The following is a 13,114-nucleotide window of genomic DNA, read 5'->3' as shown; positions in this document are numbered from 1 at the left end:
GATGGGCAGATTTCTAACACGCTGAAGAGCAGGGCTGTTTGACTCCAGGGTTTTGGTTTGAGTCATTATAGTGAAAGGGCATGTCAGCTGAGAAATATGGATCCCAAGTTCAACCCCCTCCCCTCAAGCCATCTGAAATCTGTGGGTGAAAACTGCGAAGTACCACATCCCTGCAGTGGAAATAGAAATTTGTCCCATCACTACTGATGTGCAATAAAATTGCAAGAAAAATCCATTTGGACCAATAGACCATCACAACTCTTTCCCAGCTCTACCAGAGCTCGTTCCCAACACAGACATCATTTTAATCTTTTTACGGACATTCCACTAAGGAGATGGCTCAGTAAAAGTGACTCGATGGGATCCAGTCTCCAGGCAGGAAGCTCCAAATGCTGCTAAAGGTTAAGCATCTCAGGTAAAGGACCTGAATTAATTCAGTGCAATGCATCTGGGTGGCACCATTAGAACCCAAGTGCCCTACTTCACCAGAGGAGTGACAGCCACCATCTCTATTAGAAGGCTCCATACTTAAGGAATATGATCGTTGCTATTTATTATTTGCATTGTGCCATTGTACTTATGTACGAGTCTCTCCTTATTGCAGCACGGATAGTGGACTTCATGATCATTTAGATAGGTTACAGAGTAGCAGCCGTGTTAGTCTGTATCTGCAAAAAGAAAAGGAGTACTTGTGGCACCTTAGAGACTAACAAATTTATCTGAGCATAAGCTTTCGCAAGTACTCCTTTTCTTTTTACCTTCCTGTATGTATCTAAAAGGCTCAACTGTAACATGTTATCAGCGTGTAGCTGACCAGCTCGGCTCACTATTTTTTCATGGTTTGTGTGTATAAAAACATCTTCTATATTTTCCACAGTATGCATCCGATGAAGTGAGCTGTAGCTCACGAAAGCTTATGCTCAAATAAATTGGTTAGTCTCTAAGGTGCCACAAGTACTCCTTTTCTTTTTGCGAATACAGACTAACATGGCTGTTACTCTGAAACCTATCTAAATGATCATGAAGTCCACTATCCATGCAGCAATAAGGAGAGACTCGTACATAAGTACAATGGCACAATACAAATAATAAATAGCAACGATCATATTCCTTAAGTATGGAGCCTTCTAATAGAAATTTGTACTTGAATTGTCATTCCCACGCTCCTTCCTTGGCAGAGAAATAATGGATTTAAGGTTCAGATAATTCCACTCATACCCCATTCCACACATACCTCCAGAAAAGGAATTAAGGCAGGACAAAGATCTTTTCCAAGTTCTTATGCTAAGTGCATAAATAAAATAAAGAAAATCAGTTCTCTTAGCTTTTGACCAGTGCACGAGATACTGTTTCCAAGGAGTGTTAGAGATGGCATGCAAAAATAATCATGAAACATTCAAAAGCAACCTGTGACAGGAAAATGCATGGGAAGGGAGAGGACTTTTTCAAGTGAACTCCACATCTTTCTTAAAATGCTTTTCTCCTTTTCTTGGTGTGATCTCTATGGATTTCTGCACTCAGGAGCTCCAATGAGTTGGTAAGAGTGGTGCACTTATGCGGGAAGCTGTGATGGCCACTGATCTGAAGGAAACACCCACTGGGGGGGATTGGTAATTTACGCTCTCAAAGACCAAGGGATCTGCTGCCTGAGCATAAACTGCAAACTGTGTCAAATTAGGTGGTGCTGAGTTTGTCACACTAGATGGCCATACAGTAGGGAATGAGTTTGAATTACAAGAATCATTTCATGTAGGGGAGAAAGTTAGAGCTTGATTCCATACGTTTAAGCCTAGTGCTTTTAATCTATTAAATCATTAATCTTTTTCCTTTCTGCCTCTCCTCCCCCATTTTTCTTAAAGGGGTGAGTTCTCTCTCTCTCTCTCTCTCTCTCTCATGCATACACACACACACACTCTCAAACTTCCACACAACAACCTTAGACTTGGCTGGGATAAAGAAACTATACAATCATAGAGTGAGCAGATAGTCACCTTCCCCTTAACCTGGACAGTACAGACTACGTTGTGAGCTCAATTTTATTGTGTGCGTGTGTGTTTGTAACATGTACTGTTGACATAGTGTGTGTGGGGATTATTACCAACCAGCAATCATTTCATATAATACCACAATTAAAGTGGAAAGACTTGATATCCTGAGTCAGAAAGTCCCCTCAGGAAAAGAGAGAGACAGCCTTGCCTGTCTAGGCTGCTGGTTCAAATGCAGTCCATGCTGGTCAAGACTGGATGTCATTACCGTGTTTGATGGCTGTGTAATGTATTGTAATGGACAGGTTTCCTCATCTCAAAGCCACCACTACAAATACCAGCGGTAACAACCACAACAGGGAGGCCAAGAACTGTAAGGAGGAATTACTTTCTCACACTTAAAACTGGCCTCTCCAGCTTAGGGCTGAGACATGTTGGTCAGGGGCAGCAAGCTTGGGGAATGCTTGAATTGACACCATCCCCTTCTCAATCAGGACTGCAGACAAACAGAGGATCTCAGTCCCCAAGACTGTTCATCCGGCACTTTCACAAGCACCAAACTCACTCTAAAAATAAATAATTACATAAAACTGAAGTAAAAAGAAACCCCTTTGTATACACACATCTGACTGTGTGAGACTCTACACGGTCCATCCCTTCCATATACTCCATCTAGCTTAGTTACTTCTCATGCATCATCACCTGGCTATCCCAGAGCCTAGGCCTAGTGGTAACTATGAAAAATTGGACCAAATGCAGTAGTTAAAATAAGAAAAAACAATGGAACAGTTTAAGTATGTGGAATATTGCAAAGGTAATGAGAGGAGTAGAATAAACATACATTTGTAACGGTGCCTATTGCAATTATCTTATATACATGTCTATATGGAAAATCATTAATATGGAGGAATAGAGAAACCTTTTGAGGTTCTACATATGCCGTTGTAAAAGTCTCAACGCACCATCAGCTGCCTCAGTGTTGTAGTGACATGGCTAACACTGACAGTAGGGGTTTAGTGCTTTTTTGCTATCCACTGCTGACAGCAAAAGAAGATTCTTCTTTAGCTCACATGATAGGGGATTGTGTGTCTGGAGCAGGGAATATGAGAGTTCTATCCCCACTGTGGCCATAAAGTTCCAAGACAACTGAAGTGCCAGGTTACCATATTGATAGGAACAAGCGCATGAAGTCCTGCGATTGTAAGCTGTTCAGGGCTGGGACTGTCTTTCTTTTGTGCATGCACAGTGCCTAGCACAACGTTAGATAATGAACGTGTGATCTGTTTTCCAAAATAAAGTGGCACTTAAATTACTGACACTGTCCCTTTACCTGTAATTTAAGTCCCAACTTTAGGCTGCTTTAACAAATAGGGAGGAGGCTAATTTATAGCACTTAATTCAAAAGAGATGTTTTGGTTGTTTTTTAAATGGATGGGAAAAAATTTTTAAAAAGCAAATTGTCAAAAATTTCCTTGTAGTGCTGGAAACCGAAACACAATGTGCCAAGCAAGGGAAGAAGGCCAAGTAAAAGGAACTGACTAGCCCACTTGCCTTATTCTTATTTATTGGTATCACCTAAAGGACCCAGGTGGGCATCGTGTCCCATTGTGCTAGGCGCACACATGAAAAGAAAGACAATCCCCCTGCCCCACAGAACTCATTACCTCATTCTATGACAAGAGACAAAAAGCAAACCGTGACTGTGCTGGGTGTAACGAGCAACAGCCAGAGCACGTTAGCTATCCAGGCTTTCCCTGCTAAGTGGAATGAAATGCAGTAAGCAAACAGCATACATGGTGAAAAGAAAATTTCTGTTTCAAAGTCCTTTCCGTTTTGGTCATGCAAGGAATTTCAACTCAGATGGGGGAAGGATTTTTTTTTTTTAATTTTCAATAGCATTTTTAATTCTGACAGTTTTGTTAAATCCCCAGTTGAGTAGCACTGTGTATTATTTTGGCATAAGGAGGAAGCATAAGCATGGATTCTTGCCCCATTGCACCAGAGTCTATCATGCATGAGGCTTTATGCACCGGGACATCCTTACAGCAGTGCCACAAATGGGGAAAAAAAGTGAGCCAAGTTTGACTTGTGCTCCAAAGAGGAGGAAATGTCTCTCGAAATACAGTTGCTTCTTTAATGATAAGACCATTGACAGGAACATGAATGTCACGAATACTTTGATCTCTAGTCTCAGAAGCTTCAACAACAATTATGAGTCAAGAGGGGTGAACATGGGCAGCAGCTAAAGCAACATCCTCGAGGGTGGTGATGCAGTAATTAGAGACAAAACCCAGAACATCTCTGCCTACACCACTCACATGAACCAGGGCAGAGGTGGGGGGTGAGCGTGGTAGGAAAAAAACCATATCCTTCAGAGAAAGATTAAACCGACACGACTTTATACATTTCAAAGCAAAAATTTTCAAAGATAGGTAAAATGCTAATTCTACTAATGTGGGTTTTTATGTATATGCTCTGAAAAGGTAAAGCAAATTAATCACCAGCTTTACCCCCTAATATATATCTGTGGTACAAATATATTACAGCATGTCAGATCTAAGGAGATATTTCTGAACAGCGGTTGTTAAAAGAGCGTTTCCCTTTTCATGCTCTAATACAGTTATTTTGATCTTTCAGTCTTCATATTTTTTGTTCTCATCAAAGGAATGATGGCGCTAGAGATTAGGATGTTATTTATTTCCCTCTCACTGTCCTACCGGTGTTAATCACTTCTAGTGTCAACAGCTGCACAAGTCTGGCTGCTGCCAGAGAATACACCTTGCAATGCTCTAGAGAAGCACTGCTGAACTTCCTTGCTGGTCAGAGCAGTTCCTGCTGATAAACCAAGACAAACATTCCTTGTTTTAGGTTAGGATGATCTCTCCCTCCCCCTCTCCTCCACAAAAAGCCCTGGACTACAATACACAAGGGGGAATCTTATACAAGTTAATAGCAACAAGTTGAAAGAGACCTCGATGAAGTACATCCAGGTCGATTGCTTAATTTGTTGAAATGATAACCCATCTGTCCTAGATCGTCCCATGAAGGTACCTGCTAGATTAAAATCCTGCTATATAATGGAAAAAGATACCTGATCTATACCCAGCTTGATTCCACACATTAAAGCAAATGGTTTAGAAGACACAGAGAAAGGTGGGAAATGACATGCTGCTGGGAAAACACACAGCTAAACTCCATACCCCTCTCCCACAAGGGAATCCACTCAACTGAAAAGCCCAGGCTACAGTTGAGGAGATTAATGATGCTAGTTTTTCTACATTCCATTACACACACACTGTGGTCAAGACTGGTAGGGCCCAGAAAAATTTAGATTGGCTTGAAAGGGGCTGAGCTTTGCCCCATCAAGATCATCCCAGGGGTCCCAGCAGGCAACAACACTTATGCATTTGGCATTAGACGATACCTCCAAAGTTTCTTCTGAGAATTGACTAGCATCAGGGGCCAAGCCAAGTTGGAGAGGTGACATTGCCTAGTGGTTAGAGAACATAACAGTGCATTGGGACTCCTAAGTTCTGTTCCTGGCTCTTCAACTGTGCAACATTCAGTAAGTCACTTAGGCCTGGTCTAAACTTAAAAGTTTTGTCAGCATACCTACATTGGTTGGGTGTGAAAAATCAACTATGCTGACAAAAGCCATAACGCAGACACAGTTACACCAGCAAAAAAAGAGTTTACTTTATTTCACAAAGTGAACTGCGCAGTATCTCCATGAGGAGGATTTCCCAGTACAGCTATAATGGCAAACCCTTTGAAGCACAAACAAGGCCTTTGGCCTTTTGAAACGCAGTCATCTATGGAGAGGTTCCTTCATTTGGAAGGAAGGTGCTAGATCATATTAATCCTTCTTCTAGCCAACAGGACTAGTCCTGAGACAGTCCCAAAATCTGTGTGGGGAGACCCACATCTCCAGTCTGTTTCGTCAAGGCCCGTGCACGATTATCTACATGGGGACCAGTGTGAACAAAATATAATTTTCCGTTGAATCAGCCTTAAAAGTAGTAGAGTTTTTAATATTTTGCAAAGCACTTCCCCTGCTGGCTAGGGAGGGCTCAAGGATAAGCACAAACCTTTGTTTCAGGGCTGGAACAGGCAATCTAAATTAGGGAGGCTCTAATTCCTAGCTGACGGAAACTGCAATGTTGCTCTCCTTTTTCCTCCCTGCCTCCTTTTCATTCCTTGCCTTATTTGTTTTTTGTCTGTCTTGTTTGTTAATTCTCCCCTTTTTGGGGGTGGGGGAAATGAAAATATAAATACATAAACAAATAAATCTGTGATGTACAAGTACAAAGCAGTAGCGCTATAAACTAACTGCTTATCTATAATTAACTCACCAGTAAGATTTTAGCAGGTGGGAAATTAAACCCAAGATAGAGCGACTTATACTACAGATCAAGTTCAAACACTGGGGTGTTCATGCTCCATTTTATATAGGTGCTGTGATCAGCTGACATTAACTATACATTCATTCCTATAGGCTCCAATTCAGCACGGCAGGTAAGTATGAAATTATGTTCATTCCTATTTAGCAAAGCACTTGAACAGCTGCTTAGCTTTAAGCATATGCGTCAGCCCCCTCAAGGTTAATGGGGATAAGCACATAGAGATTGCTGAATAGAGATGGATTGATGAATCGGGGCCTTATGCCATGTAAAGGAAAAAAAAAGGCTCATCTCAAACTCTCGTCGTCCTTAACTATAATTTAAAAGCAAAAATCACCAAGACAACAAAATCAGCAACCATTTCGAGTGTATACCGCAGAAGCCAATTCGGTTATACAGCAAAAGGGAAAAAAATGAGGAAGACTACCCCATCCTTTCTAAAGATGACCTTTCAAGCACCATCCCAATCCTTCAAAAATCTCCCAGAAAAAGAAATGGGCCCATCAGGGTTTTATAATGAATGGTTACTATGTTGGGATTTTAAACAAAGTAATGATGCAGATAACAATAAGAGGTTCCCTCCCCCCTCCCCCCAAAAAAGGTTTTTAAAAGGTCACAACTAGTGTATGGAAAGTTCACCTATATTGATAATGATAAAATGAAGAGCAAAAAAAAGATATATACAGATCGAGTCACATTCATTACGGTCAATCTATTTGTAAAACAACCAACAGACAAAAGTCAGTTCAGCAGCCAAAATATCAGTTTCTTATTGGATAGGTGAATAATTTTTTTTTGTAGCATTGAAAAAGAGAAAAAATGAGTTGGTGAGATGTTCATGGCTGGCTAACCGAAGTTCATTTGCGCACCCAATTTATACATTCAAATTAACAGTCCTGAACGACAAGAATGCTTACCATTCCCACCCCCCCATGCTTTGGATACACCAAGTATGACTCAAATCAGTTTGATTGTAAGTTGCTTCTACCTGAATATTATACAAAAGTTACTTGCTTAGCCCCCGATTCAATGGAGCACTCTTTGTGCTGAACTTTACACAAATGAGTAGCCCCACTAAAGTCAAGACTGTACGTGCTATAATCAGCTTTCCCAGCTATATCTTTATTTAGGTTGTGTTTATACACCAGAAAAGTACCTAATTCCAAGCTCTAGGTGTCCTTGATAATCTAAAAGCTCAGCATACATGAAGACTAAACCAGCAGCTGTCATCACTATATATAAAAATTGAGGTCTACCATCTTAACTCTGAAATAAAAAAAACCTGCCACAGAAAAGTTCCACATAGCTAGCAAAATATTATTGTCCAGACAAGCCCAATGTGTCTGAAACGTGTAAGTATGCATAAACATGGGCGTATGGAAAACAGATCCCGTCAAACTAACTTGATACCTTTTTTTGATGAGATTGCAAGTTTGGCTGATAAAGGTAATAGTGTTGATATAATATATTTAGACTCCTGCAAGGCATAGGATTTGGTAGCACACAACATTTTTATTAAAAAGCTAGAAAAATATAATATTAACATGGTGCCCATTAAATGGATGGAAAGCGGACCAACAGATAGGTCTCAAAATGCAGTTATAAATGGGGAATCATCATTGAGTGGATGCGTTTCTAGTAGGATCCAACAGGGATCTGGTCTTGGCCCTATGCTATTTAGCATTTTTAAAATCGTTGCTGATAAAGTTTGAGATGACATAAAAATTGGGGGAATGGTAAATAATGAAGAGGACAGGGCGATCTGGATCGCTTGGTAAGCTGGCTGCAAGCAAACAATATGCATTTTAATGCCTCTAAATGTACACGTATCATTGAGGAACAAAGAATGTTGGCCTACTTACAGGATGGGGACTCTATCCTGGGAAGCAGTTGACTATGATAAAGATTTGAGGGTTGTGGTGGACAATCAGCGATTGTGAGCTCCCAGTGTGACACTGTGGCCAAAAGGGACGACTGCAATCTTTGGATGCATAAACAAGGGCATCTCGAACAAGTGTAGAGAGGTCATTTTAGCACTGGTGTGACTGCTGCTGCAATCCTGTGTCCAGTTCTGGTGCTCACAATTCAAGAAGAATGTTGATAAATTGGAGAGGGTTCAGAGAAGAGCCATGAGAATGATTAAAGGATTAGAAAGCATGCCCTACAGTGATAGACTCAAGGAGCTCAATCTATTTATCTTAACAAAGAGAAGGTTAAGGGGTGACTTGATTACAGTATGTAAGTACCCACATGGGGAACAAATACTTGATAATGGGCTCTTCAGTCTAGCAGAGAAAGGCAGAACATAACCCCGTGGCTGGAACCTACAACTAGACAAATTCAAACTGGAAATAAGGTGCATTAAAACACAGAGTAATGAACCACTGGAACAATTTACCAAGTATCATGCTGGATTCTCCATCACTGGAAATTTTAAAATCAAGACTGCATGTTTTTCTAAAATATAAGTGGTAGGAATTTGTGTGTGTGGAAGGTCTCTGGCCTGTGTTATACAGGAGGTCAGACGAGATGATCACAGTGGTCCCTTCTGGCCTTGGAATCTATGAAATCTATGAAAGTAAAAGACCAGGCTGTATGTGACTCTAGGGCAGCTGTAGGCTGGTCTAAACCTGTAAAGTCACTATTTCAAAATAATGTTTTAAAAGACTACATTAGATCCCAAACTAAAGAATATGTCAGACCTGTGGAATAGGCTAAGAGGGACTCCTAGTAATGTATACAGGTGCACCGATAATTATTTGAAGGAGTGTTTCTAGCATAGCACATCCCAAAGAGACAAGAAATAGGAAAATACCGCATGATATAATGTCTTTGAAAGAGGTTAAACCAGTGACATTGGTTATCAGCCGCATTGTGCTCCTTGCCTTAAAATGCTGACACTTACATGTTTGATGGTAACTACACTGCATAGGGGCACCTTTGCTTTCACATCAGATTTGCTGACATGAACAGGAGCCGATTCAGATGGGCATCCAAACATTAAAGTCCTTGCCTATTTCCATAAAATGATTGGCAGGATGCCTACTGTTAAGTCAGGTGGTAGCAGCACTGATAAATGGCATCTTGATAAAAAAACTTTGCTACACTTCTAGCCAAAAACAAAACAAAAGCCACATATTCTTTTTTTTTTAATTTACTTGTCTTCTGCCAGATGAGATGTCTCATTTCTAAAAATCAGATCCATCTTATGCCTTTGACCATTTCGAATCCACTCCAAGAACAATAGGGGTTTTTCCTTTTCAGCCCTAGCTCAGTGGAAACTGTACTCAGATTTCTCTGGGAAAACTGTAGCCATGGCTTGCAGGAAGATGACCCACAGTAAAACAAAACTGAAATTCAGTATCAGTCCTGAGACAGACAGACCTGATCCACAAAGCTAGTTTCTGCCTGCAATTTAAACTTCAACAAATGCATATTTCTTAAAAAAAAAAAAAAAAAAAATTGCACAGATCACTTACTGCTGATTTCCAGCTAATCCATCAGTAGATCAGTGCCTGAAAAAAAGAAAAAAAATTCTCATTTCAAGCCCTGCTAATATTTCCGTTCAGCTTTTGTAGCTTTTTAGGAACTTAATTCCAGGCATTTTTCTTAACATAAGGTTTAGAGACTCCTTCGAAGATGAATTTTCTTTTACATATGTATGGTATAATGGGAGCTTTTTTCCCTCCCCCAGAGATCAAAATGCTGTTTCATTCCCCCCCCCCTTTTTTTTTTTTTTAAATCCTGCAAATATCTTGTGAGTTGGGAGGCCCAGGCAGGGCTCTCTACTGATGGTGATACTTTACGCATATTCCAGCCCCAGGCCCTGCATTGGAACAGGATTGTCATGAAAACAGCAATAGTGGCGAAGACACTGACTGTTTATTATTCATCCCTTTCCAAAGATGGAATATCACCCCGTGACATAGCAACAATGCTGGGAGGGTGAAATACACACTCTGCTTGGCTTTCACTGGACAAATCCTCAACTACGATGGCCTTGCTCCTACAGTGCTGGTAGGGGATGGAAGATTGTTGGGCTCCAGCAAAATGTGTCTACCACCAGCTGCAGTGCGTGGAAGTAAATCTCAAGCCCTCGAATGCTCTGTCTCTATTTCATGGCCAGAAAGTGGGGGTTGATGCAGGCAGAGGAATGGGAGGGTGAGATTTTTAAAGATGCCCAAAGGATTTTAGGTGCCCAATTCCCCTTGAAATTATATGGCTTGGAGACTCTCTGTCACAGTATGTGGGGAGATACTTCAGCATGAACTGAGGTCCCTTCGAAGGCCTCACTCCTGCTATTAGGCAGGAATAATGGCATTTTCCCATGCTGAAGTTCCACTAATTATGGAACATTCCCTGTACATGAATGGTCCAGAGGGCAGAAGGCCAACAGTTAAAGAGAAACAGCTAGGTACGGCTAGTTACAGATCACTGCATGGCAGTGGAGGTGGCAGAGTGGTAACAATAGCAGCAAATGTTATGCTGCGTGACCAGGATGACCCAGCTGCGTGGGGACAAAGTATCAATGACAAATTGGGGCCTTCTACTGGTTAAAAAAATCCAAGCAAATCTGGACACTCCAGGGCCAAGATTAGAGAGCGGTGCTGTGGGTTTAACTGCATGACTCCCATTGACCTCAATAATGGGGAGTACTCGCACTACAGACGTGCGATGCGCTGTTTGAAATGTGCCCTTCAATATGGAAATAAGTTGGGACAGGGCACATGGGATTTCATGGAAAGCCAAAGTGACTGAGACCACATAATCTGCCTACCACTGATGCTCTCTCATACTGCAGATTTACCTTTCCATTTGCTCATACACCCATCACCACAGTATCACAGGGCCACGCATACGTTAATGAACGTATCCCCATTGCACCCCTGTAAGATAGAGAAGTACTGTCATCATTTACTGTGATCTTGGGGAACTGAGACACAGAAAAATTAAGTGACTTGCCTGCGGTCACAGAGCTAGTCAGTGACAGAGCCAGGAACTGAATCAAGATCTGCTAGTCCAGTGCCTCCCTCCCACAAGAAAAGACAAGAGCAAGTGCAAGAAATAGAGCTTCTTCCCCCAAAACACAGTCATAGCACTTCCTACCCAGGAGCAGGAAGGATGGCCTAGTGGATAGGGCACTGGTCTAGGACTCAGAAGAATTGGGTTCAATTCCTAGCTCAGCCACAGACATTCCTATGTGACTATGGGCAAGTCACTTAATCTACCTTGTACCTCAATTCCCCTCTGTGAATGATGACGACACTTCTCTACCTCACAGGGGGAGTTGGGAGGATAAAACTCTTTAATGATTGTGAGATACTTGGGTACTACAGAGATGAGAGTCATATAGATAGAACAGAACAGTTGGAGTCCATCGGGCAAGAGTTAAATGTTTCTTGCATAGGATGAAGGAATTTATCTGCACAATCATCACTGGGTTTAAACGTCAGCCAGCTTTCTCCTATCTCGTATCTGTCTTGTCTACTTACACTGTAAGTTCTTCAGGACAGGGACTGTGTACTACTGAGTTTGTACAATGTCTGGCGCATTGGGGCACGGTTCTCAGTTCGTTCTTAGGCACTACCATTATAAACAAGATTAACAAGCACAACAATATCCTCACCTTGGTACCAGTCATGGTCTGATGGAGGTTGCTTGGATAACTGGACTTCTGTCCTGCTTCTCTGTCATATGACTCGAATCATGTAGAATTTACCTCGGAAACAAAACAAAAAAAAAAACAACCCACACAAGTGTGAAATGCGGCTGCCGATAAAGTAATCCTCGGCAATCAACAAAATTAATTGTGTGAACATCATTGATCAAACCTACTTAACACATTGAGTATACAGAAAGCTGGAATGTAATTTCATTACCAATCTGCTCCATCCTAATGAAATTTCTAACAACATTCTAATTTTTATTTCGGTTAAGGAGAGAATGATGGAAATTTTCTTTTGCCTCTCTTGTAAGCTTTTATTTTATTGGTTTTCTGCAATTCCAATGATCCTATTTTTTTTTAATTTGACATTTTATTAGCAGGGGGTTTAATATAATAACAAAGATAAAAGAAACTAAATTGCAAAATGGACAAGCCATCCAGAAATAAAATTGATGTCCAAATTAAGACGGTTAATTTTAAAGTAAAAAACTGATTTATTTTATTTTATGGGGAGTTGTTTTTAGATTTTTTGTTGTTAATTCTCGCTGAGTTTCTGATCTCACTGATTTGAATGATAGTTATTTGCATCCTTTGAGCCAAACTTCTCAGCTTCACAATAATCCAGCCTCACAACACTCTTGTGAGATAGGCACTAGAATCCCCATTTTCCAAATGGGTGGACTAAGGCCTAGAGAGAAGGGGCAACATCCTGGCTCCAGTGAAGTCAGTGGCAAGACTCTTGCTCATGTGAATGTGGCCGGGATTTCACCCCAAGGGTCTAATTTTTAAAAGCGTCCTTCAATCTTGTGAGCACAATTCTGCAAATGCAAAAATTAGTTGTGGGAGTAACAGAGTATTTAAACATCTGTGCATGCACATCAAGCGGATAGGCAACTACATGCTAACTTTTTGTGTAGTTAACAGAATATGGAAAAGGCACCTAGAAACCAGTAGCTGAGTTAGCGATAAAACCCAGGACACCTGGCTCTCGGTCATCTGCTGTAATGACTCCAATGACACCCCATTCTGGAAGAAGCTGCAGTGCTTTTAGAATACTCCAGGAC

General features: G+C 41.0%; 1 long non-coding RNA gene across 1 annotated transcript in view; it reads right to left on the bottom strand.

Moving 5' to 3' along the window:
- Positions 1–12,149, bottom strand: part of LOC311532429 — a 118,092-nt gene extending 105,943 nt beyond the window's left edge. Inside the window, exons 1-2 of the long non-coding RNA XR_014714381.1 lie at positions 12,012–12,149; positions 9,865–9,900 (exon numbers count right to left, since the gene is read on the bottom strand). This is a non-coding gene — a long non-coding RNA (uncharacterized lncRNA). The remainder of the gene's footprint in view (positions 1–9,864; positions 9,901–12,011) is intronic.
- Between the last annotated feature and the right edge of the window lie 965 nt (positions 12,150–13,114).

The sequence above is a fragment of the Lepidochelys olivacea genome (assembly GCF_965140295.1).
Source record: "Lepidochelys olivacea isolate rLepOli2 genome assembly, chromosome: 17".
Lineage (NCBI taxonomy): Eukaryota > Metazoa > Chordata > Testudines > Cheloniidae > Lepidochelys > Lepidochelys olivacea.
This window is presented reverse-complemented; position numbering and strand designations above follow the sequence as displayed.